Consider the following 25,400-nt stretch of genomic DNA (forward strand, 5'->3'; position numbering starts at 1 on the left):
TGACCCCCAGTGACTCCCAAATGGTAACTCTGTCATTCCTCTACCGTTTTGGACGGGGGTGGTCTCATTTGAATCGTGTGGCCCCCCCGGGGGCGTCTATGGGGGTCTCGAGGTTCGGGGACCCCTGGGGGCCCCCAGGGACCCCCACATTGTAACTCTGTCATTTCTCTACCGTTTTGGACGGGGGTGGTCTCATTTGAATCGTGTCGCCCCCCTGGAGGTATCTTTGGGGGTCTTAAGGTTCGGGGACCCCTGGGGACCCCCAGGGACCCCCAAATGGTAACTCTGTAATTGATGTACCATTTTGAACGTGGGTGGTCTCATTTGAATCGTGTCGCCCCCCTGGAGGTTTCTTTGGGGGTCTCAAGGTTCGGGGACCCCTGGGGACCCCTGGGGACCCCTGGGGACCCCCAAATTGTAACTCTGTCATTTCTCTACCGTTTTGGACGGGGGTGGTCTCATTTGAATCGTGTCGCCCCCCTGGAGGTTTCTTTGGGGGTCTCAAGGTTCGGGGACCCCTGGGGACCCCCAGGGACCCCCAAATGGTAACTCTGTAATTGATGTACCATTTTGAACGTGGGTGGTCTCATTTGAATCGTGTCGCCCCCCTGGAGGTTTCTTTGGGGGTCTCAAGGTTCGGGGACCCCTGGGGATTAATAATAATAAAAATATTAATAATAATAATAATAATAATAATAATAATAATAATAATAATATTAATACTAATAATAATAATAATAATAATAATAATACAAAGTAGTATTAGTAATGATAATAATAATAATACTAATAATAATAATAATAATAATAATAATAATAATACAAAGTAGTAGTAATAATAATATTAATAATACAAAGTAGTAGTAGTAATAATAATAATAATGATAATAATAATAATAATAATAATAATAATAATAATAATAATAATAATAATAATAATACAAAGTAGTAGTAATAATAATAATAATAATAATAATACAAAGTAGTAGTAATAATAATAATAATAATAATAATAATACAAAGTAGTAGTAGTAATAATAATAATAATAATAAAAATATTAATAATAATAATAATACAAAGTAGTAGTAGTAATAATAATAATAATAATAATAAAAATAATAATAATAATAATAATAATAATAATAATAATAATACTAATAATGATAATAATACAAAGTAGTAGTAATAATAATAATAATATTAATAATACTACTAATAATAATAATAATAATAATACAAAGTAGTAGTAATAATAATAATAATAATAAATACGATGACGCACACGCACGCACGCACAAGCACCCGTATACGCATGCACGCACGCGCACACGCACGCACGCGCGCGCACACAAGCACCCGTATACGCATGCACGCAAGCGCACACGCACGCACGCGCGCGCGCACACGCACAAGCACCCGTATACGCATGCACGCACACGCACGCACGCGCGCGCACACAAGCACCCGTATACGCATGCACGCAAGCGCACACGCACGCGCGCGCGCGCGCACACGCACAAGCACCCGTATACGCATGCACGCACGCGCACACGCACGCACGCACGCACCCCCAGGGGTCCCCGAACCTCGAGACCCCCAAAGAAACCTCCAGGGGGGGCGACACGATTCAAATGAGACCACCCCCGTCCAAAACGCTAGAGAAATGACAGAGTTACCATTTGGGGGTCCCCAGGGGTCCCCGAACCTTGAGACCCCCAAAGAAACCTCCAGGGGGGCGACACGATTCAAATGAGACCACCCCCGTCCAAAACGCTAGAGAAATGACAGTTACAATTTGGGGGTCCCTGGGGGTCCCCAGGGGTCCCCAGGGGTCCCCGAACCTTGAGACCCCCAAAGAAACCTCCAGGGGGGCGACACGATTCAAATGAGACCACCCACGTTCAAAATGGTACATCAATTACAGAGTTACCATTTGGGGGTCCCTGGGGGTCCCCAGGGGTCCCCGAACCTTAAGACCCCCAAAGATACCTCCAGGGGGGCGACACGATTCAAATGAGACCACCCCCGTCCAAAACGGTAGAGAAATGACAGAGTTACAATTTGGGGGTCCCCAGGGGTCCCCAGGGGTCCCCGAACCTTGAGACCCCCAAAGAAACCTCCAGGGGGGGCGACACGATTCAAATGAGACCACCCCCGTCCAAAACGCTAGAGAAATGACAGAGTTACCATTTGGGGGTCCCTGGGGGTCCCCAGGGGTCCCCGAACCTTGAGACCCCCAAAGAAACCTCCAGGGGGGCGACACGATTCAAATGAGACCACCCCCGTCCAAAACGCTAGAGAAATGACAGAGTTACCATTTGGGGGTCCCTGGGGGTCCCCAGGGGTCCCCAGGGGTCCCCGAACCTCGAGACCCCCATAGAAACCTCCAGGGGGGCGACACGATTCAAATGAGACCACCCCCGTCCAAAACGCTAGAGAAATGACAGAGTTACCATTTGGGGGTCCCTGGGGGTCCCCAGGGGTCCCCGAACCTCGAGACCCCCATAGAAACCTCCAGGGGGGCGACACGATTCAAATGAGACCACCCCCGTCCAAAACGCTAGAGAAATGACAGAGTTACCATTTGGGGGTCCCTGGGGGTCCCCAGGGGTCCCCAGGGGTCCCCGAACCTCGAGACCCCCATAGAAACCTCCAGGGGGGCGACACGATTCAAATGAGACCACCCCCGTCCAAAACGCTAGAGAAATGACAGAGTTACCATTTGGGGGTCCCTGGGGGTCCCCAGGGGTCCCCGAACCTTGAGACCCCCAAAGAAACCTCCAGGGGGGCGACACGATTCAAATGAGACCACCCACGTTCAAAATGGTACATCAATTACAGAGTTACCATTTGGGGGTCCCTGGGGGTCCCCAGGGGTCCCCGAACCTTAAGACCCCCAAAGATACCTCCAGGGGGGCGACACGATTCAAATGAGACCACCCCCGTCCAAAACGCTAGAGAAATGACAGAGTTACAATTTGGGGGTCCCCAGGGGTCCCCAGGGGTCCCCGAACCTTGAGACCCCCAAAGAAACCTCCAGGGGGGCGACACGATTCAAATGAGACCACCCCCGTCCAAAACGCTAGAGAAATGACAGAGTTACCATTTGGGGGTCCCTGGGGGTCCCCAGGGGTCCCCGAACCTCGAGACCCCCATAGAAACCTCCAGGGGGGCGACACGATTCAAATGAGACCACCCCCGTCCAAAACGCTAGAGAAATGACAGAGTTACCATTTGGGGGTCCCTGGGGGTCCCCAGGGGTCCCCAGGGGTCCCCGAACCTCGAGACCCCCATAGAAACCTCCAGGGGGGCGACACGATTCAAATGAGACCACCCCCGTCCAAAACGCTAGAGAAATGACAGAGTTACCATTTGGGGGTCCCTGGGGGTCCCCAGGGGTCCCCGAACCTTGAGACCCCCAAAGAAACCTCCAGGGGGGCGACACGATTCAAATGAGACCACCCACGTTCAAAATGGTACATCAATTACAGAGTTACCATTTGGGGGTCCCTGGGGGTCCCCAGGGGTCCCCGAACCTTAAGACCCCCAAAGATACCTCCAGGGGGGCGACACGATTCAAATGAGACCACCCCCGTCCAAAACGGTAGAGAAATGACAGAGTTACAATTTGGGGGTCCCCAGGGGTCCCCGAACCTTGAGACCCCCAAAGAAACCTCCAGGGGGGCGACACGATTCAAATGAGACCACCCACGTTCAAAATGGTACATCAATTACAGAGTTACCATTTGGGGGTCCCTGGGGGTCCCCAGGGGTCCCCGAACCTTAAGACCCCCAAAGATACCTCCAGGGGGGCGACACGATTCAAATGAGACCACCCCCGTCCAAAACGGTAGAGAAATGACAGAGTTACAATGTGGGGGTCCCTGGGGGCCCCCAGGGGTCCCCGAACCTCGAGACCCCCATAGACGCCCCCGGGGGGGCCACACGATTCAAATGAGACCACCCCCGTCCAAAACGGTAGAGGAATGACAGAGTTACCATTTGGGAGTCACTGGGGGTCAAGTAGCCATGTGCTTCTGTTGTTGTTCTATTTATAGCCATTTGGAAAAAGAGGTGTTTTTTTTTAGGAGATGAGAATGTTTTTTGGAGGGGATGAGAATGTTTTTTGGAGGGGATGACTTTTTTTTTTTTTCAAAGTTTTTTTTTTTTTTCAAAGTTTTTTTTTTTTCAAAGTTTGAAAAGAAAACTTGGAAGTGAAAAAAAAAAAAACTTTAACAAAAAAAAAAGTCATCCCCTCCAAAAAATATATATTTCCCCTTTAAAAACATTTTCATCTCCTAAAAAAGATTTGTCATCCCCTCAAAAAAATATATCTTTCCCCTTTCAAAACATTTTCATCTCCTAAAAAAAAATGTCATCCCCTCCAAAAAACATATCTTTCCACTTTAAAAACATTTCCATCTCCTAAAAAAAAATTGTCATCCCCTCCAAAAAACATATCTTTCCACTTTAAAAACATTTTCATCTCCTAAAAAAAAAAGTCACAGCCTTGATTTATTTTTGTCACCCCCTCGAAAATTGTCATCCCCTCCAAAAAAAAGATCTTTCCCCTTTCAAAACATTTCCATCTCCTAAAAGAAAAATGTTATAGCCTTGTTTTTTCCTGCCAACATCTAAAATGTTTTTCCATACCAGAAAACATAAACCACCATCTCTTAAATAATCTACCTAGAAATGTCCCCTAGGGGGCTCCGTACACCTGGGACGTATCCTCAGATATGTATCCCAAGGTCATCGGGGTTTCGGGTCTCTGAGAGCTCATGTACTGCTCCACATTTACATTAGATAATGTAGACTTTACTACACCCATAAGAATGTTTCACTTTATATTAGACATAATTGTAGACTTTACTACACCCATTTCCCTTTACATTGAACTAGACCAGTGGTTGTAAATTATTTTGGGTCACCCCTGTAAATAACGGCCAGATTGTATTGCATCATGCGAGTGTCCGTTGGCACCACCCAATTTGCTGAGTTGGGAGGCACCAAAAATCGAAGATGAACTTTTTAAGCACTTTATTTTAGCCTTTATTTTATTTATCATTATCCTACTATATATAATAATAATAATCTGTGTCTGTGCATGTGTGCGGCCAGACCACACCAATGCGTGGATAATGGTTGCATGTTGCAGGGAGTTACACTGGTGTGGACTGGCCATAAGATAATACGAACTTTCCAGCCGTTAAGATCATGTTTCAGGGAAGAAACTTGAGTAGATACAGCATATTGAAAACAAGTATGAGATGTTTCTATATGAGAGAGAGAAAGAGAGAGAGAGAGAGAAAGAGAGAGAGAGAGAGATGGGGCATATGAGTCACTGCTACTAGCAGAAATCCCATTAACATACAGTAATCATAACCACCCACATGCTTGCACACTCTTGATTATGTTTTTATAGGTGACCTGAAGAAGGCCACCGTGGTTTATGCCAGCCAGCCTAGCCAGGTGTCTGTAATGAGCCGTGCTGAGTGCGAGCGGCACTACACCTCCTCTGCCCTGCCTCATGATGCCATGCTGTGTGTCAGACAGTCAGAGCAACGCTAGCACACAACCAGTCCCAACACCACTGTATGGTGAGCAACAGCACAGAGACCTTCTTTCACAGACAAAAACTATTTTGTCATTATTGTGTTGACTAGCGGAGAATAAATAATTTTATGTTTGGTTGCGATCGGTGTGCTCTGAAAATAGCAGATCTACAAGCTCATAGCGCGCGCCACTGAGTGAACTACAGTCTTTTCACATTAAATATGACATTTATAAAAGCTAACTGTCCATTAATGCTTAGAATGCATGCCAGTGCTTCTCAAAAAACTGTCCGTGGGCCCCAGGCCCTTGGGGGATTCCCAGGGGGTCCCCAGTAAACGTAGGTAACGCAGCTATAGTGATTTGAAGTATATAGACAGCAGTGAACTACAGTCTTTTCACATTGAAAATTACATTTATAAAAGATAACTGAGCATAAATGCTTAGAATGCATTTCAGTGCTTCTAAAAAAACTGTCCGTGGGCCCCCCAGGGCCCTTGGGGGATTCCCAGGGGGTCCCCATGCAGTAAACATATAGGTAACGCAGCTATAGTGATTATATTAGATAGTGAAAATAGCTTTTTCATAAAACTGTCAGGATGTAGAAGACATTTTAAGAATCTGGTACCCAGGCCGGTTACCCAGGGCGGTACCCAGGCTATTGAAAAATAGCAGATCTACAAGCTCATAGCGTGCGCCACTAAGTGGCGCGCTACGCGCTTGCAGATCTGCTATATTTGAAAAATGGAAGAAAAATAGCTTTTTCAGAAAACTGTCTGGATGTAGAAGACCTTTTTAGAATCTGGTACCCAGGCCGATACCCAGGCCGGTACCCAGGGCGGTACCCAGGCCGGTACCCAGGGCAGTACCCAGGGCGGTACCCAGGATATTTAAAAATAGCAGATCTACAAGCTCATAGCGCGCGCCACCGAGTGAACTACAGTCTTTTCACATTGAAAATGACATTTATAAAAGATAACTGAGCATGAATGCTTAGAATGCATCCCAGTGCTTCTCAATAAAGGGTCTGTGGACCCCCTGGGGCCCTTGGGGGATTCCCAGGGGGTCCCCAGTAAACGTAGGTAACGCAGCTATAGTGATTTGAAGTATATAGACAGCAGTGAACTACAGTCGACTGTTTTCACATTGAAAATGACATTTATAAAAGATAGCTGAGCATAAATGCTTAGAATGCATGCCAGTGCTTCTCAGAAAACTGTCCGTGGGCCCCCCGGGGCCCTTGGGGGATTCCCAGGGGGTCCCCAGTAAACATAGGTAACGCAGCTATAGTGATTATATTACATAGTGAAAATAGCTTTTTCAGAAAACTGTCAGGAATCTGGTACCCAGGCCGGTACCCAGGCCGGTTACCCAGGGCGGTACCCAGGGCGGTACCCAGGCTATTGAAAAATAGCAGATCTGCAAGCTCATAGCGCGCGCCAACGAGTGGCGCGCTACGCGCTTGCAGGTCTGCTATTTTTGAAAAATGGAAGAAAAATAGCTTTTTCAGAAAACTGTCAGGATGTAGAAGGCATTTTTAGAATCTGATCTCAGGTCAGAATGGGTTAAACCATGTGATTGGGGACATTACACCATGTGATTGGGGATGGGGACAGCATGTGGAATTGGTGGAAGAATTTGTGTCACTGATCATAAGGTCAGACTTTTTATTTTGTAATTTTCCCTTCTCTTTGTAGGGGATCTGGAGACTGGAGTTCGATTCCCCCTCATGGAAGATGCATATAAGTCAGTTATTGATCAGTTAACTGCCTGGTACTGGCATGCCTGGATGTAAAATAATAAAAATATGTTGAGTTATAATTGTACCACTGTGTCTGTGACTTATTTCTCTGCCCTTGATTTTCTACTCTATACTGCTTATATTTAGTTATGGTGATTCTGAAGAATGGAACCAAATGGTTCCATTTGTACACTCTCATAGTTAATGTTTTGTAAATATTGATATGACAATTAAAATTGCATTTCAATATCACACAAATGATTTTACTGTTGTATGACAATATATTTGGGTTTCAAGTGTGGTAATGTGAACACAGCGTCTTTACACGCTAGTGAAATTGCATTTCATATTTAATGTAAACATACAACTAAGGTGAGGCAGTCAGCAGGTCACAGCGCTGTAGGGCTTCGAACCCTATATCCAGGCAGAAGCTTGGATAGTACTGTACTACCAGCGCTTTTTTTTGCTTTGCAACACCATGTCTTTGAATGTGAATTATTTTGTTTTGACTGTACTTATACTGTTGTACATTTGTCTAATACATTTATTTATCCAACCAAGCCCATTAATTATAACACAGAGATGCTATTGTAGGAGGCAGAGGTAAAATGACATACTAAGTGACCAGAGTGTTTAAAGCCTTCAGGCAGGTAACAGATCTGAAATCTGTGGGGCCTCCCTCACAACATTGCTGGTAGCATGTTGTCGAGAGGGGGATGTTGAGTGCCAACCTGTCAATTGGTAAGCCTGTTTGCTGGATGTATTGAATCTTTGCTTTTACTGCTTTCTTGTATGGTCTACAATTATTGTGTTTGTATATTGTCAGGAGGACTGCAGTGGCACTTTTGGTGCTGTTATGTGGATGTTTACCGGCCCTGAATTGTTTGGGGAGTGGCCTCCCCAGTAATGTGTAGGCATGTAAAATGGATCAATGTGAGTATTATACGATATGTGTGCAAAGCTGAATAAAAGGGTTGATATATATTGTGTTGTATTTGCCCTGCAAGTGTATTGTCTAACATTGTGTAACCTATATGATGTCGTTGTTGCCACAGCTACAGGTGGTGCTGGGGCCTATTCTGCCTGTGTAGCTGTGTCAATGTAGCCATTGAGAGTTATCTGGTAAAGCATATTTAGTTATTGACTGTGACATCTTATAGAAAGTATGATGGTGCATTATGATGTAATGTTTTGATTATTCCTTGTGCTTTGTTTTGATTGCATAGTTGAACAACTAGTGTGCTTTGTTTTTGTAGATCCATGATTGAGGAATAAGCGGCACCCATACGGACCGCTGTTCCTTTCCCTTGGTTATTTGATTTGTTATGATTTGTATTTTTGTTTGGTAAACCATTCTCCCCATTTCTAGTTCAAACCTCTTAACACTTTTATACATTTTATATATATAATATATATATATATATATCTGTTAAATATTTTTGTACTAAATAAACTATTTGCTATTTTGTACTCAATATGCTCTGGTCCAGTCTCAAATATTTATTGGCTGGGTTACACTATTATGTCAACATGCTCTAGGAGTAGCAATAACAGTTAGGCAATTCATTGAACACAGTCTTGCACAATGTTAACATTCCAGATCGATTACAATATGAATACTACACCATGATACTACTAATACTAACCCTACCAACTTGAGTGTTTACTGATTGACCTATAATAACAACATAGCCTCCTGCAGTGAAGGGTCCGGGGACCCCCATATTTTAAATAGCAGCTATAACAGCTAAAGCCACTATGAAGCCTATACACATGGGCTATTTGAAACTAGGCCATCTACGAGCTTGTTGATCAGCTAGTTTCAACAAAACCGGGTCTTGTGTAGGGTCTAAGCCAAGGAGTAAACACTGATAGAGTGAGTTATTATTTTGTCTGCTACGCAGCCCCATGTACAGTAACGGTGCACAGTACACAATGAACAGATCCCTGATCGATCTAAAAAAGAATCCACTACCAAATCCCCTAGACAGCTAAGCATTAACACGTCAACGTTTCTGTGGTCAAGACAATGCATTTTACCCACGTACCTGTCAGTTTCTGCTGCATCTCTTGCTCTGGTGCAAACCGAAAGTAAAACATGACATTCCTTCCTGCCCCCAGGACCTTCGTCAGGGATTATTTAATTTGAATAAATAACTGGAAAAAAATAAAAAGAAAGTTACCAAAAATCCATTGCAGTTCGTATCATCGGTTGGTCTAATCGATACGCTCAGGACTTGAGTTCCAACTGCCCCGAGTTCGCAGCCGCAGTCAAGACACGAGACCGCGGACCGAGGATAGAGGACCAATATAGAATACCTTTTGAGGACCAATATAGAATACCTTTTAGATGAAATCCATAATGTTATAGTTATTAAATCTTAACCAATCGGTGACCACGTACTGCTACAGTTACATAATGTTATAGTTATTAAATCTTAACCAATCGGTGACCACGAACTGCTGGAACTGCAGGAAGAAGCCAGCACCAGTTGACCTGCATACCAGCGCTTTTTTTTGCTTTGCAACACCATGTCTTTGAATGTGAATTATTTTGTTTTGACTGTACTTATACTGTTGTACATTTGTCTAATACATTTATTTATCCAACCAAGCCCATTAATTATAACACAGAGATGCTATTGTAGGAGGCAGAGGTAAAATGACATACTAAGTGACCAGAGTGTTTAAAGCCTTCAGGCAGGTAACAGATCTGAAATCTGTGGGGCCTCCCTCACAACATTGCTGGTAGCATGTTGTCGAGAGGGGGATGTTGAGTGCCAACCTGTCAATTGGTAAGCCTGTTTGCTGGATGTATTGAATCTTTGCTTTTACTGCTTTCTTGTATGGTCTACAATTATTGTGTTTGTATATTGTCAGGAGGACTGCAGTGGCACTTTTGGTGCTGTTATGTGGATGTTTACCGGCCCTGAATTGTTTGGGGAGTGGCCTCCCCAGTAATGTGTAGGCATGTAAAATGGATCAATGTGAGTATTATACGATATGTGTGCAAAGCTGAATAAAAGGGTTGATATATATTGTGTTGTATTTGCCCTGCAAGTGTATTGTCTAACATTGTGTAACCTATATGATGTCGTTGTTGCCACAGCTACAGGTGGTGCTGGGGCCTATTCTGCCTGTGTAGCTGTGTCAATGTAGCCATTGAGAGTTATCTGGTAAAGCATATTTAGTTATTGACTGTGACATCTTATAGAAAGTATGATGGTGCATTATGATGTAATGTTTTGATTATTCCTTGTGCTTTGTTTTGATTGCATAGTTGAACAACTAGTGTGCTTTGTTTTTGTAGATCCATGATTGAGGAATAAGCGGCACCCATACGGACCGCTGTTCCTTTCCCTTGGTTATTTGATTTGTTATGATTTGTATTTTTGTTTGGTAAACCATTCTCCCCATTTCTAGTTCAAACCTCTTAACACTTTTATACATTTTATATATATAATATATATATATATATATCTGTTAAATATTTTTGTACTAAATAAACTATTTGCTATTTTGTACTCAATATGCTCTGGTCCAGTCTCAAATATTTATTGGCTGGGTTACACTATTATGTCAACATGCTCTAGGAGTAGCAATAACAGTTAGGCAATTCATTGAACACAGTCTTGCACAATGTTAACATTCCAGATCGATTACAATATGAATACTACACCATGATACTACTAATACTAACCCTACCAACTTGAGTGTTTACTGATTGACCTATAATAACAACATAGCCTCCTGCAGTGAGGGGTCCGGGGACCCCCATATTTTAAATAGCAGCTATAACAGCTAAAGCCACTATGAAGCCTATACACATGGGCTATTTGAAACTAGGCCATCTACGAGCTTGTTGATCAGCTAGTTTCAACAAAACCGGGTCTTGTGTAGGGTCTAAGCCAAGGAGTAAACACTGATAGAGTGAGTTATTATTTTGTCTGCTACGCAGCCCCATGTACAGTAACGGTGCACAGTACACAATGAACAGATCCCTGATCGATCTAAAAAAGAATCCACTACCAAATCCCCTAGACAGCTAAGCATTAACACGTCAACGTTTCTGTGGTCAAGACAATGCATTTTACCCACGTACCTGTCAGTTTCTGCTGCATCTCTTGCTCTGGTGCAAACCGAAAGTAAAACATGACATTCCTTCCTGCCCCCAGGACCTTCGTCAGGGATTATTTAATTTGAATAAATAACTGGAAAAAAATAAAAAGAAAGTTACCAAAAATCCATTGCAGTTCGTATCATCGGTTGGTCTAATCGATACGCTCAGGACTTGAGTTCCAACTGCCCCGAGTTCGCAGCCGCAGTCAAGACACGAGACCGCGGACCGAGGATAGAGGACCAATATAGAATACCTTTTGAGGACCAATATAGAATACCTTTTAGATGAAATCCATAATGTTATAGTTATTAAATCTTAACCAATCGGTGACCACGTACTGCTACAGTTACATAATGTTATAGTTATTAAATCTTAACCAATCGGTGACCACGAACTGCTGGAACTGCAGGAAGAAGCCAGCACCAGTTGACCTGCAGACAACTGGAGATATGGAGGAAGACTCCTTCAGGTCGATTTTGAAGGTGCGGTTTACCAATGGAAATACATAAATTGGCCTCGCTCTGCGCACATTCATATTATGAAAGGCATATCGGCCCGTGTTGAACGCACTCGGCCCGTGTTGAACGCACACACATTTGGCATACCGCGTCCCTGAATATTTTAGCATTGTGGGAGTGTCCATATGTTAATTATTCTCGCTTTGCGCAATTTGCTATTAAGCCCCTTGACCTAAAGACACTCAGCGCATAACGATTAGACGTGGGTCTGACCACCTCATAAACGCAAAAAGCACTGTTTGATTTGACACTTGAGCGGCTCTGGGAAGCTGGTAGAGTGTTGCCATGTCTGTTTATTATAAGCGGCTTATTTTTCTGTAAAGTTGCTTTCTGTGTGATTGCTTTTCTTGTTTCTAAAGTGGTTATTTGGGCTTTTCTCCTAATGTTGTTTAAACCAGTGCAAAACAAGCACATTCCCATGTCAAGGATCCCCAGATGAATGCATTTGCCCAACTAAGGACAGCTAATCCAAAAATTAAATAAAAAGATTACTTTTGAAAATAGCAGATCTATACCAGCTCACAATGCATCACATTCATTCATTAAAACTATGAACTCTGACTGCAGGGGGATATATAATGATCATTATAACAATGTGCAAGAACATATTTAAAAAGAAGGAAGAAATTTATATTTGTGGACAATCAAAATATGTTTTTTTAATTTAATGTGGTGTCATTCAAATTAATCTGGATATGGCAGACTCACTATTTAGAAAATAAAAACATGGCACTTCATTTAAAATAGGTTACAGACCCCTGTTATATGCGCTTATTTTTATAGACCCATTTACTTGTTTCTATGAGACATGGCCGTTTTGCGTCTATTTAAAAAAAATGTTGAGATTAGAAACGGCCATAATTCTTTCATTTCTCAACCTTAAAAATAAATAAAAACATCTCCATAATCCGTGGGAAATGTGCTTTCATATGCTGTATCACACCCGATTCAAGTCTTCTTCAATAAAATGCTACGAGCGAACTCAGCGAAGACCATACCAGGCCACAGCATTACAGCACGCATTCAACTCATTCCTTGACTTGAATGAAATAAAATATAATAAACGTTATTTTACTGGTGTTTTTCAATAGAAACAAATAAAGAGCGTGTGTAGGCTACTGTGTGCAAGTGCAACAGTCACAGTGCATATACATGCATGCACTAGGCTATATTTCTTCCGTGTCGGGATGGTGATTGAGCTCTTCAAGTTCACAGCCCGTTTGGTCTTTCATAAAAAAACGTTGATATTAGCCTATAAACACTCATGGTTCTCTCATTTCTCAACCGTTTTATTAAATGTAAAAATCTCCATATTCCTTAGGAATCTTGCTTTCATTCGCTGTATGGTACATGGTTCTATCGTTATCGAATTAATTAATTACGCATGGATTGGCAATTTGCCAATATGCTGCTATCTACTCGCAATTCCATTCCGATCTGAAAGGTGGGTCTGTTCTTTTGAGGCATAAAGGTGACAGCATGCAGTGCAATAGGAATAATTAACCCAAATGTGACAAAGGCATGTCATGTCTTCTATGGTGCCAGCCTGAAGAAATGTCATACCACGACCCCCAAAGTGCGCATTCCGTATGTGACATCAGCTGACTGGTAAAGAGAATAGTACGGACATGTTGATTGGGTACGTCTCAAACACGCCTTAAACACACCCATGACTAATTCAAGGCCGTTTTGCGCACTCCGGGGGGTGTCAAAAGCGCTTCTTAACATGCCCAAAATTGCAATATGACATACTACACGCCCCCAGATCATAATACTGTAATTAGATTAGTAATATAGAAGTAAGTAACATAGAAGTCCTTAATCGACCCCCTTGAGTCCCAGTGAAGGTAGGCTACTTGGAGTAGCCTACCTTCACTGGATTACGTTCGCTACGGGGATGGATTTATTTTTTTTATTCTTTTTTAACTTTGTTTTTATTTCAGTTTAGGCAACTTCACAGAATTACAGTGTGAGCACTGAGCGGACACCAACACGCAAGGCACTGTTTAAGGCTGGGCCACCACGGCCGTTTATTGTATATAAATGCACTTTGACGCGCTTGGCATCAAGTGCAATTCAAAATGTCTGTAAAGAACGTAAACTCTGCCTCTTCTCTGGCGGGGGTTGAGTTAGGGTCCTCTTCCCTAACGGGCTTTAGTGCGCCCTATATATATCACACTCTCTGCCCCCGGGTTTGACAGGTGCCTGTCAGTACTCTCCCGGGGAAGTGGAACTGTCATCAAATTGAGCGGGGTAGCGGGTTACCTATAAGGAAGAGAATATAGGCTTTTAGTATCATGGTCACATTAATGTAATATGACTGGTGTCGCCGTGTGAGGTGATGTGTGAGGTGTCGCTTACCGCCGAGCATGCCCGTCATGTCCCTTTCAGCTGCCAGTGGGGAATGAGCGCAGGACCAGACATACCTTTCCTTTTATCTCGGCTGTGCGCGTGCACTTGGCCTTGAGCCAATAGGTGGGCTGGGTAATATGTCTGGTCGATGACGAGGCCGAGGAGGCGTGTTCTCCTCGGCTGTGTTCTGCCTCCTCCCCACTGGCTGTCTGGGCTACTATAACTCTCACCTGGCGGCTGGTTGCGTAGCGACACCCCACAACAGGTATACATCTTTCTTACAACTGATTTTTTTTTCACAACCTCAGCTGTTTCATACTTTCACAGGATATATACATTATACACTCATACACACAAACAACTTCACATCTAAGTATTCACACAAAAAAACAACAACAAAGAAATAAAATAAAAGTATATAGCAAGGCAAAAACAACAGATAGTCGACAACACTGGGAAGTGAACAATACTGCGGACAGAAATGACTGGAGATGGAGGAAAGCTAAATATGTTTGGTTGAAGCCTCAGGGCATATGTAATTTGTTCCATCTGGTAAATGTCCCATATTCTTTCCACCCACATGTTGGTGGGGCTGGTTTTAGCCATTTAATTGTAATGCATTTGATGGCCGCTGTAAGCAGCACATGCAATAAATATATTTTGGCTCTACCCCATAGGCGGCGGGTGCGTTTTACCTTTGGGTAGGCTATAGAATTGCGTTGGGGGGGGATTCTCGCGGCCGAGCGGAGCGAGGCCGCCGCCGCGGATTTATTTATTTATTTATTTCCCAGATGGTCTAAAAATGAGTTATTTAGCATACTTTTACCAATGAATTAGCCTATACACAGACAACGACTTTTGGACGTCTTTTTCTCAAGTCTCGAGTCAGTCAGTCAGTGACAGTGTAGATTACCCGGCGGTGTTGGCGTGTTGCTGCCCCTCCGGGAGTCGCGGCTCATGGCTCTCCACAGACGGCACAGAGACAGCAGTCACTCCACTGAACGTGCCAGTGTTGCTGCAGTGGTGTGAACTGTGAACCGTGCGGGCACTGGCGCTGCTGAGTTCTGACACCTTCTATAATGCTGCGCACATATATTATATATATAAAAAAAATACCCAGCATAATTTTTGGGAAGGCTAAGCCTTCCCTAGCCTTATGCACCCGCCGCCTATGCTCTACCCTCCAGACCTTCCGGTATCATTCCTCAACATTACTATGGGATCCTCTGGGATGTTTTGACCGAAAACTTCTGTTAGTGCTTCAGAAACCTCTCTCCAGAATGGTCTCAATTTGGGGCATGTCCAAAATATATGAGTATGATTCCCAACATGTGCTCCGCAGCCCCTCCAGCGTCTATTCGAGTGATTTGGACCCATTTTGGCCACTATTTGAGGCGTCCTGAAAAATCTAGATATTACTTTCCATTTAAATTCTCTCCAAGTATTCGAGTTGGTTACCAGGTGCGCTTCACTACAAACCTCTTCCCACATATCCGTTGTTACTTCTATACCTAATTCAGCCTCCCATTTCTCTTTTCTATACAGTGTATTATTTGGGCAAAGGTCCAAGAAGGTCCTTCAACAGCCGACCCCTCACCACAGACAACCTGAACAGTCCTCACAGTCTACAACCACTCACCCCCAATCATCTGATCCACATGAAGTCCAACGCAGCTCTACCTCCCCCTGGTACATTCCCCAGAGAGGACCTTTACGCAACAAGAAGATGGCGCAGGGTACAGTATCTAGCAGAGCAGTTCTGGGGGCGCTGGAAGCGTGAGTATCTACTGAACATTATCGCCAGGCAGCGTTGGCACTCTCCAGTGAGAAACCTACAAGTAGGTGATATAGTGATGGACACAGATGAACTATCACCTAGAGGTGAATGGAGACTCGCTAGGGTCTTTGAGACTGTCAGCAGCAAAGATGGACTGATAAGGAAAGTGAAAATCTCAGTAGGAGATAAGGGACTGAATAAGAACATTTAGGTAAATACACTGTGTTAGAGCGGCCAGTACAGAAGTTGGTTCTGCTGTTAGAAGCTTCTTAAGCCCATCACAGGGAAAGGACACTATTTCTTTGGTTTGAAAATTATTCATGTTTACTTTATGGTATGAAGACTTTGATAATTTTGGTGGAATGTATGTAGAATATAACACTTTTTTTTTCTTTTTTGGGGGGGGGGGGGGGGGGGGGTTGGAGAAAAGATTGGTACAAATGTATGGCATGTTTTGTTAAAAGCAGCTGTTAAAAGGGTAAACTGAGTTCACTATTAAGATGATTTGAATAAGTCATGTGCCTTAATTGATTGGACTTTAATTACAGTAAATATGGCTTTTGCTTAAAACTACTTTGGAAAAATATGTCAAATATTAACAGAGTATATGTTTTGTGTTCTTTATTTTTGTCAGTTCTCACGTTGGTTTATGGATTCCAATAAATTCAATACCATCAGTAAAGTCTTGACCTTCTTTCGGCGGGGACCGCTACAAGTTATTTAACTTAAACGCCCAATGCATTCTCTATGGCAATAGCACAAACTTTGGCATGCTACTAGTCCTACATACTTACACCTAGCAACCCCATTCTAGCCTTCATCTTACGGTGGACATGTTTGCCTGAAAAGGAATCTTTTAAATGTTTCATAGTTTTAGAAATATAGTGCTTTCAAATTTACAATGGGGCTCAATGGCAGACATTGGCACGTCAAAAATCACTTTCACCTAGAAACTCCATTCACATTTTTTATTATTCAGCTTACTGTGGAGACACATGCTGGAACTTTTTACTTTGAAATGTTTTATAGTTATTTAACTTAAACGCCCAATGCATTCTCTATGGCAATAGCACAAACTTTGGCATGCTACTAGTCCTACATACAAAATGATAAAAAACGAGGATAAAAAAAAACATTCAAAAATTCAAAAAACGATGGGCTATAACCCATCGTTTTTTTTCCCCATTTTTTTCAAATCCTCAAAAATGATGAAAAACGGCGTGCTATAGTATGCTGTACGATAATGGCTATAGCCCATGGTCAAAAATGATGAAAAACGAGGATTTTATTTTCTTCAAAAATTCAAAAAACGATGGGCTATAACCCATCGTCACAAATGATGAAAAATGGCGTGCTATAGTATGCCGTACGATATGGGCTATGGCCATGGTCCAAAATGATGAAAAACAAGGATAAAGAAAATATTCAAAAATTCAAAAAACGATGGGCTATAACCGAACAAGTCCCTTTGAGTCCGCAATGGTCTGAGTTACCCTTCCTAAGAGCCAAGAGTTCCGTGGGGCTGAGTCATCAACGATCATGACAACATCTCCAGCTTTGAGATTTTGCCTGACTTGTGTCCATTTTTGCCGCTCCTGTTGGAGAGGTAAGTATTCACGTAGCCACCGCTTCCAAAACAGTTCCGCTAAGTACTGCACCTGTTTCCATCTGCGACGTGAATACAGGTCATCTTTTTCAAACAGTCCTGGCGGAAGTAGTGGTTCTCTTTTTAATAGCAGCAGGTGATTAGGGGTTAAGGCCTCAAGGTCATTTGAGTCGTCGGATGACTTTGTGATTGGCCTGTCATTAATTATGGCCTCCACTTCACAGAATAGTGTTTGGAGAGCTTCATCATCAACAACCTGCTCCTTTAGCACAGATTTCAGTATTTTTCTCACTGACCGGATCTGCCTTTCCCAGATCCCTCCAAAGTGTGAGCCAGCCGGTGGGTTAAAAATCCACTGTAGCCTATTCCTTTTTGACGGAGTGAATCTTGAATCTTCGTTTGGTTCCAGCTTTGTATTGCTTCACGAAGCTCTCGTTCAGCAGCAACAAGATTGGTGCCGTTATCAGAGCGCATCACGGCTGGATGGCCTCTCCTGCACACAAACCGCCGGATTGCATTCAAGCAGGAGTCTGTGTCCAGTGTGTGTGCCACCTCTATGTGCACTGCTCTCGTTGTTAGGCAAGTGAACAAAACACCATACCTTTTTACGTTGGCTCGTCCTCTCTTGACTAAGAAAGGCCCAAAATAGTCCACACCAACATTCGTAAATGGTGGTTTGTCTGGTTTTTCAATCCAAATACAGCAAAAATAGCAGACCTACAAGCTCAAAACGTGTCGCAGTGTGACATGTTTTGAGCTTGTAGATCTGCTATCTTTGTATATGCAGTGTGGCCCTCTGGAGTGAGTGTGGCCCTGTCCATATCCAAAGTAGAAGACATGTTGTAGAATCTGCTCTCAGCTCTCAATGAGGTTAATGTGTCTCATCATCACGTCTGTTTGCTGCTCTTCCAGATATCGCCGTGCAGTTCCTCCATAAATCTGCCCCCATATGCAAGCTACAGAAGAAGTACACAGCGCATGTCGCCAGGTTAGTGGATGTATAGATCTACATGTTGTGTTCTATTCATTCCATGGTGCAGGTTAGTGGATGTATAGATCTACACCAGGGGTATTCAACTAGATTAGGTCGGGGGCCACAGCTGTAAAATGATTGTGTGTGGAGGGCCGCACACGTGCGCGCGAAGCGCAGATTCTTTTGGATTCTACAAATGCATTTTGTGTTCAAACACAAAGATCTATGTAGGCCAGGGGTCCTCAACTAAAAATGCTGAAGGTCCACAAATAATAAGTAATAATAAATACGTTTTGAATAAGACCATGGTCCAGTCTCATATTATATATACCAGGACTAGGAACCTGGACCAGGGCTAGGAAACTGGACCAGGGCTAGGAACCTGGACCAGGGCTATAGGAACCTGGACCTGGACCAGGGCTAGGAACCTGGACCAGGGCTAGGAACCTGGACCAGGGCTAGGATACTGAACCTGGACCAGGGCTAGGAACCTATAAACACTATAAAAACTGTACAGACAGTAGTTCCAGTATAAAGTGATTAAAACACTTACCCAATCGATGAGGCTATAATGGCGTCCAGAGTGATCAGTTGTCTCAACTTGCCTGTCTTCGTCTCCACGGACAACAATTCCACCGTCAATTCCACGGACGAAATTAATACCTGCGTCGACGCCTATTAACTTTAATACTTTAATATGCTACTTATATTCTCGTTGTGCAATGGTGAATGAACAGCCATTTCTTCAGGCAGGTTGGTACTTTATTTACACTACCAGTGTAATGTATGTTTATTTACACTACCAGTGTAATGTATGTTTATTTACACTACCAGTGTAATATATGTTTATTTACACTAGCAGTGTAATGTATGCTGGGAGACAGACCAGTGGAGTTTGTATTGTTTCAGGAAGAGGAAGTCAACTAAAAACGTGTTTACTCCAGGTTTGACACTCATATTGAGCAGTAGCCTAGGTTGTCCACATGATGGCGCCATTTGACCAGCTATTTTAATTTTTTTTAATTTTTTGTGAAATATTTATTAGCAGTTGCAGAATTACAGTAGTTCAAGTACAACTAAATACAAAGACTGTTAACTGTGAGTGGACGACACCAATAAAGCATTACACTTGTTTACAAGAGGGTCTACCATGTTAAATTCATCAAAACATTTAGAGACGTACAAATAGCTACTGCTACTGCTCAATATGAGTGTCAAACCTGGAGTAAACACTTTTTTAGTTCCTCTTCACTTCCTCTTCCTCAAACAATACAAACTCCACCCGTCTGTCTCCCAGCATACATTACACTGGTAGTGTAAATACACATACATTACACTGGTAGTGTAAATACACATACATTACACTGGTAGTGTAGAAACGCCTGTTCATTCACCATTGCACAACGGGAATATAAGTAGCATATTAAAGTATTAAAGTTAATAGGCGTCGACGCAGGTATTAATTTCGTCCGTGGAATTTACGGTGTAATTGTTGTCCGTGGAGACGAAGACAGGCAAGTTGAGACAACTGATCACTCTGGACGCCATTATAGCCTCATCGATCGGGTAAGTGTTTTAATCACTTTATACTGGAACTACTGTCTGTACAGTTTTTATAGTGTTTATACAATGACATGATCAATTGATTTGTTTTGCAAAACAAATTAATTGATTTGTCTTTGTTTTGCAAAACAATATATTGATAATCAACAACCCCCGCGGGGGGGGGGGGGGGGGGGGGAGAGAGAGAGAGAGAGAGAGAGAGAGCTGGCTGCCCAGAGAGGAGAGGCTGTGCTGTCACTGTGATGACGGAGCTATAGAGACGAGTTACACTTCTTAACACAATGTAAAAACTACACACTGTGATGACGGAGCTATAGAGACAGAGTTACACTTCTTAACACAATGTAAAAACTACACACTGTGATGACGGAGCTATAGAGACAGAGTTACACTTATTTTTCTTCCCAAAATTTGAAACAAATTTCCCAGAATTCCGAAGTATGACAGAAAGGGAAAGATTACCAGTCCTTCTGGGGGAACAGAAAGAATGTGCAGTTTTGGCTGCAAAATATGTCAATTCCTGTCACAAGAAAAGGGACAACCAGTAGGACACACATGAGTATGCCATGTTTTATTTTCTGCACCACCTGCTTTATTTTATATTATTTTTATTTATTTTTTTCATGTCATTGATATTATGTTATGTTGTTGTTTGTCATATCTGTGATTGTGCTTTGGCAACACTTGTAAAACGTCATGCCAATAAAGCCTGTTGAATTGAATTGAATTGAGAGAGAGAGAGAGAGAGACCCTCGGATGAACATATAAAACGTAAACCCAACACTCGCATACAGATACGTGACATCATGACATAGGCCGCCAAATGAATGATTGAATCTCTGAGTCTGCAAGTTCTCATTTTAGTTTAGATTGTGCCTAGCCCTGGTCCAGGTTCCTAGCCCTGGTCCAGGTTCCTAGCCCTGGTCCAGGTTCAGGTTCCTAGCCCTGGTCCAGGTTCCTAGCCCTGGTCCAGGTTCAGGTTCCTAGCCCTGGTCCAGGTTCCTAGCCCTGGTCCAGGTCCAGGTTCCTAGCCCTGGTCCAGGTTCCTAGCCCTGGTCCAGGTTCCTAGTCCTGGTCCAGTGCTTACAGCGAGTCTCTCTCTGACGCCCTGTGGAAGTCCCTTCCGCAGCCCTCTGGTGATATTCTCACTCCTGTGCGAGGATTATCAAATCCCAGCAAATATACAAAACGACGTAACTACTCACCGACACAAAGCCTGCTAGACCTTAAGGTAAAAGTCTATTCTCGAAGCTGGGAAGCATCTCAGGTCCCCAGCTTCTCTCTAAAATGCACTAAAATGCACTAAAACTGCTATTTTAATAACGCAATGTACCCTGAATTTACCGGGCAGTCATTTATTCTACTACGGCATTTCCGGGTTTTGCCTGCGCCGATCTGGTTGGATTCATTTTATTTAATGATTAAAATAGTGCATTTTAGAGAGCAGCTAGGGACCTGAGACGCTTCCCAGCTCCGAGAATAGACTTTTACCAAGGTCTAGCAGGCTTTGTTTCGGTGAGTAGTTACGTCGTTTTGTTTATAAGATGGGAATTGTAAACACTCGCATGGGAGTGAGAAAATCGCTAGAGGCCTGCGGAAGGGACTTCCACAGGGCGTCAGAGAGAGACTCGCTGTAAGCGCTGGACCAGGGCTAGATTGTGCCTAGACTTCGTTGCGGTGGTAGGCTACCGCACACCCAAAATATCTGTTCGTGAGCTTGTAGATCCTATAATTATGTGTGTGCGCGCTGTGCGCGTTACTTTATTATGGACGAACCACTTTCCACTTGGACGTCGACAACGACTCAGTTTCCCCTGTATGAATATGAAAGACTATTGGCCTATTTAACATTGATTGGATGGCCACGGTGCCATTTTTGCCTATAATGCCAAAATGAAAAGGCATAGGCTGTGCCAAAAGAATGCCTACCTGGGATTTTTTTAAATAGAACAAAAAGGGCTCTTTCATTTGCATAAACTTATAAACTACTTTGGACTTGTTTATCTGTACATTTCTTAGAATATTAGTGGTCCATGATGACATGAAAATGTTTGAGAACCACTGCTCTAAAACAACATTGGACAATGATGTTTGACAGTCAGCAATATTGTTGCTTATTCTAGATTTATTTTCATAGACCTGGTTGCTTGTTTCCCTCTCATTCAATGTGGCAACCCTGGTCAAAGGTACTATTGACTGTTAGTGACGTGCCAAACGGATCATTTCAGTGAGTGAGCATATTTGCATCTCGTTAGCCTATTCATACTGTAGAAACAGGAAGGAAGTGGTCAAGTAGATGAGTAGGGGAGAGCCGCCAAGGATGTAACATTTTGCACGTTTCATTTTTTTACTCAGAGATCCGTTCATCTACACATGTAATATTTTCAGGCAACGGACCTACACATGTCTGCTACCACAAACCACTTCAAGTTATTTTTTTATAAAACAGGTCGGGAGTTATTAAACCGAACGTGGACGCTGTTCCAGTGTTACAATTGCTGCGCATGTCGGATTAATTGTAACGGCATGCATGATAAATGTAACAACGCTAAAAAACATCATTAAACATATCGTTTTCAGCTTAAAGCAATTATATTTCATTGAAGCAACTCCTTAGCATTGTTTTCATACCATGGATGTGATAAGAAAATGTATCAAAAATAAGGGAAATATTAAATAGTATCGGGTGTACCAGTTTGGGCTTTTTTTTTTTTTTTGGTCAGAAATACATTGATTAAACAAACGTTTGATTTATTGAGTTGTACAATGTTATACAACCCTACAATAATTTTAGAATACACTACACAATACAATACAATTTTAGAACATATAATATTGGCCAATATGTCAACTGTGTAAATATGACCTATAATGGTATTGAATGGAGCCGGGCGTGTGTTACAATTGATCCACTTTAGCAAGTTTTCTTTGCCGTTGCTTACAGACCAGAATGAACGTGCATTCCGTCTAAACACGATGCAAACTAATGAAGAACATAAGCATGAAGACATCCATGTGGATTTGTATTCACCAACATCAAAGAAAAAAATTGTAGCACACATATACTCCAGGTGTAACATTTTTGCTTTTTGAGAAAAATCTGTTTTTCGCCAATAGCTCCCCGTGGGATGAAGGTAAACACTTCAAACTTCCTGGGCACGTAGAGTACGTTGCTGTACACATACTGACGCGATGGCGTCATGGTGGCGTTGACCAATCAAGAGATAACGTCCATGTTACAACCGTGAAGCGTTACAACCTTGGCGGCTCTCCCCTAGTTTAGCGTTTATTTTGTTGCTTTGTATGCAATCTCTTTTACGTTGCGAGTTAATAGTATCTTTCAAGGCGTGATTCTGCCTTTCTATTTTGAACCCTTTTTATAATTATATAAATACTTTGGTTTAGATAGGTAATTCATATTTACAGTTGATAGTTTAAAAGGTACATTTCATGTTTGCCAAAGGAAAATGTGTTATACAAATAATATTAGCCTTGCTTGTCATTGTTATAATGATACAGTACAGATACAATAACAAACATTCCATTATTGTTTCAAAAGGATAAAATGTAAAGGTTTTGTCATTAAGATAATTCATGATACAGTAATTCATGTTTTGCACTCAAAGGATTGTCAATTTGATATAAAAACAGTTCATGCTGAGCAATAGTAGTTATCGATGTATTTGTGACTTCTTGATTTTCATATAGTAGCCTACAGTATTCAGCTTTGCTACTGTATCGTTTGTCAATTGTCTTCGTCAGAAGCCATATATGTAACATTTGTGTACCGTTTGTGTGTTTTTCCACCTATAGTTCTTACGGCGTTTCTGGAATTAAACATTCTAAATCATCAGCGAGAGCTCATCCTTTTATCAGCCGGGGTACACTTACACTGCTGCCGTCATGTTTAACAGTATTTTGCGCAATCTATGTCCCCGTTATTCATTCATTTTACATTTGGTTGCAAAGTGTAAAAACAGTTCATTAAGACAGGTTTAGTTCATTAAGTCGTTTTAGTTCAGTATGTATATTCTCTTTTTAGTGATATAGAACAGTGATGTAAAAATGTACAAACTTGCTTTGTGCAGTCAGACACATAATTATCAGATGATCCGAATTAACATCTGTTTATTTCATGTGCCTCATGAATGTTGTACTTGCTGTTAAATGTACAAACTTGCTTTGTTTGGCAACTTGGTCATAGATATGTTAATATTGATTGCCTAATTTGTTTCAGGGCTGCCATATTTCAGAAAATGTCAAGAGTGAGACTCTAGTGTCTTAATGTGTTCGACGCCGTCCAAAGGGCGGCGGCGAAAAAAAGAGGCTTTTTTTAATGTCGATTTGGCCCATTTTAACGTTTATTTAACCTTAACACTGATGTCTTCACCTCCATGCCAGCTGCTCTCCCTGAACTGACAGCCTCCTCATGCTTAAAAGTAGAAATGAAAAAGATATCTATCTATCTATCTATGCTCCTCAGACCCAGCCAGCCAGCAAGCCACACACATAGTACTCAGACCCAGCCAGCCAGCCAGCCAGCCAGCCAGCCACACACATAGTGCTCAGACCCAGCCAGCCAGCACGCCACACACATAGGCCCTCATTTATCAACCGTGCGTACGCCAAAATATGGGCGCACGCCGAAATTACCGACATTTTCGGCATTTAACATTTCCGGCAAAGCTTGAAATTGAACTTGAGTAGGACAAATAGTCACGTCTGGTCGGGACCTGGTGTACGCTGTTTTTCTGTTTTACACAAGCGGAGCAGCCTTGTCTGAACTGCTGAGAGGCTGTCACAGGCATCATAATATATGTATTCACTCCTAAAATGTTTATATAAAAGGTATGTATAATGTATATGGGCTACATGTAAAAAATAAATAAATAAAAATGTTAAGGAATACATGTGTCATATGAAATTAGTAGGAGATAAAATCGCGCAATTAAAAACAATGTTGCAAGAGATGCTTAAGCCATTTAAACAGTGTTTTGCATGAGCGCATACATGCGAGGATTTGGGCTGTCTGTGCTGAAATATTTCCATGACGGGACGTTGGAGAGTATAGTGCAGCAGTCCCAACGTGGTATAGCCTACTGTAGCCTAATCTACAGCATGAAGGCTTTCTTACGGTATGTGCAATGTACCGTGCCAGGCTCCCAGCGCAAGTGGGAACTGCATCGGAGATATAGG

This window comes from Protomyctophum parallelum (genome assembly GCF_964188405.1).
Source record: "Protomyctophum parallelum genome assembly, chromosome: 1".
Lineage (NCBI taxonomy): Eukaryota > Metazoa > Chordata > Actinopteri > Myctophiformes > Myctophidae > Protomyctophum > Protomyctophum parallelum.